Source organism: Malaclemys terrapin, chromosome 1, assembly GCF_027887155.1.
Source record: "Malaclemys terrapin pileata isolate rMalTer1 chromosome 1, rMalTer1.hap1, whole genome shotgun sequence".
Taxonomy (NCBI): domain Eukaryota; kingdom Metazoa; phylum Chordata; order Testudines; family Emydidae; genus Malaclemys; species Malaclemys terrapin.
In genome coordinates, this window is record NC_071505.1 from 286,909,847 (window position 1) to 286,912,246 (window position 2,400).

A 2,400-nucleotide genomic window follows, 5' to 3' on the forward strand; every position below is an offset into this window, starting at 1 on the left:
ACCTTGTCCGTTATCTCATTTTTTTAATAAAGAAAGAATGCATGGTTTCAAAACAATAGTTACTTTATTTCGAAGAGGGGAGGGTGGTTGGCTTACAGGAAATTAAAATCAACAAAGGGGGTGGGTTTGCATCAAGGAGAAACACACACAACTGTCACACCAAAGCCCGGCCAGTCATGAAACTGGTTTTCAAAGCTTCTCTGATGTGCAGTGCGCTTTGCTGTTTATTTCCCCTGGTGTCTGGCTGCTCAAAATCGGATGCCAGGCGATTTGCCACAACCTCCCACCTCCCCATAAATGTCTCCCCCTTGCTCTTACAGATATTATGGAGCACACAACAAGCAGCAATAAAAATGGGAATGTTGGTTGTGCTGAGGTCTGACCTACTCAGCAAACAGTGCCAGAGAGCTTTTAAACGTCCAAAGGCACATTCTACCACCATTCTGCACTTGCTCAGCCTATAGTTGAACTGCTCCTTACTACTGTCCAGGCTTCATGAGCCATGGGAGCAAGAGGTAGGCTGGGGTAGGTGCGACCATGCCGTGCTGCCAGCTGGGAGAGCAGCCTGAGGCAGAAGCCTCCAACTCGCATGATATTCCAGGCAGGACTGAATCTCCATGAGATGAAGAGAGTGACCTGGAGTCTCTGGCTCCCATTCGGTGCTCTAAGAGGAGGATGGCCATGTCTGTCCAGGCGCCCTGATTGACCTCACTGAGGAAGATTCCAAGGAGTCCTCCCAGAGCAGCAATACCACGTCTGCCAGCAGCATCCAGGAGGACCAGAACAGATCCCCCAAGCTCGTCACTGAGGAGCAGGAGAGCAGAGTTGCAGGAGAAGTGGTGGAATACCAGGATGGGAAAGATTTTGGAATTGGGGAGTTCATGTGGGGGAAGATCAAATGCTTCTCCTGGTGGCCTGCAATCATCATCTCCTACAGCGTTATGTCCAAATGTCAGGCAATCTTCAGAATGCACTGGGTGCAATGGTTCAGGGACGGGAAGTTCTCCGAGGTTTCAACAGACAAGCTGGTGGGTCTGATGGCTTTTAGGCAGCATTTCAACCACTGCACATTTAATAAGCTGGTCTCCTATCAATGAGCTGTACACCATGCCCTGGAGATTGCTAGGAGCTGGGCAGGGAAGACGTTCCCAGAACCCCCGGCCAAGCGGCTAAAGACTAACTTCTGCAACAACAGCAAGGAGTGGATGGAGGAGGACCAGAGCAGAGAACAAATGGGTTCTGAAGTCACAAACAACAACAGGAGCCTTGAAGACAATTGTTTATTGTGCGGGAGAAAAAACCCAGACATATTCCACCCACTGTTTGAGGGGGGCCTTTGCCAGACTTGCAGGGATCGATTCCTGGAGGTCTTCTACATGTACAACGAGGACGGGTACCAGTCCTACTGCACCGTCTGCTGCGAAGGTAAGGAGCTGCTGCTGTGTAGCAATGCCAGCTGCTGCAGGTGCTTCTGTGTCAAATGCTTGGAGGTCCTAGTAGGGCAAGGTACCTCAGCCAAAGCAAAAGAGCAAGAGCCCTGGAGCTGTTACATGTGTCAACCACAGAAGTGCTATGGGGTTTTCCAGCGCTGACCAGACTGGAATGTACGGCTGTGAGACTTCTTCATCAGCGACAAAGGACAGGAATATGATGCACCTTAAATCTAAAAAGACCCACACATTTCCCAGAGTCACTACCCTTGATAACAGAATGTCAATGGTTGCATTGGCTACTTGGATCACAGCAACCTCCACAGTAGACTTGCCCAGAACAGTGGTGACGGTGAGTTGAGTGGGCTCCATGCTTGCCATGGTATGGCATCTGCATGGGTAACCCAGGAAAAAAGGCGCAAAATGATTGTCTGCCGTTGCTTTCCTGGAAGGGGGGGCGACTGACGACATGTACCCAGAACCACCTGCAACAGTGTTTTTGATCCATCAGGCATTGGGAGCTTAACCCAGAATTCCAATGGGCAGCGGAGACTGTGGGATACCCACAGTGCACCGCTCTGTAAGTCGATGCTAGCCTTGGTAGTGAGGACGCACTCCACCGACTTAATGCGCTTAGTAGGGACATACGCAATCGACTGTATAAAATCAATTTCTAAAAATTGACTTCTATAAAATTGACCTAATTTCGTAGTGTAGACATACCCTTAGTTCTGAGATGCATCTTTAATTAATTGTAATTTAATACAATTGTGATCTTTCATTGTGATCTACTGGCGTGAAATCTGGACAAGGGCAGAAGTCCCACTGAATGGAGCTCCAAACAGCAGGAAGTGTCCGTCCATCATTTTTCAGCTCTTGTACAACCACTGAGGATCCGATCCAGCAGTTGTTATTCGTGGGAAAACTCCAGCTGATTTTAATAAGGCCAGCATATTTGTGTGTGGCCTGT

At 48.9% G+C, this 2,400-nt stretch overlaps 1 pseudogene; it reads left to right on the forward strand.

The window, feature by feature from the left end:
- Positions 1-550: 550 nt before the first annotated feature.
- On the forward strand, positions 551-1,667 carry LOC128832975 (DNA (cytosine-5)-methyltransferase 3B-like; annotated as a pseudogene).
- The last annotated feature ends 733 nt before the right edge of the window (positions 1,668-2,400 follow it).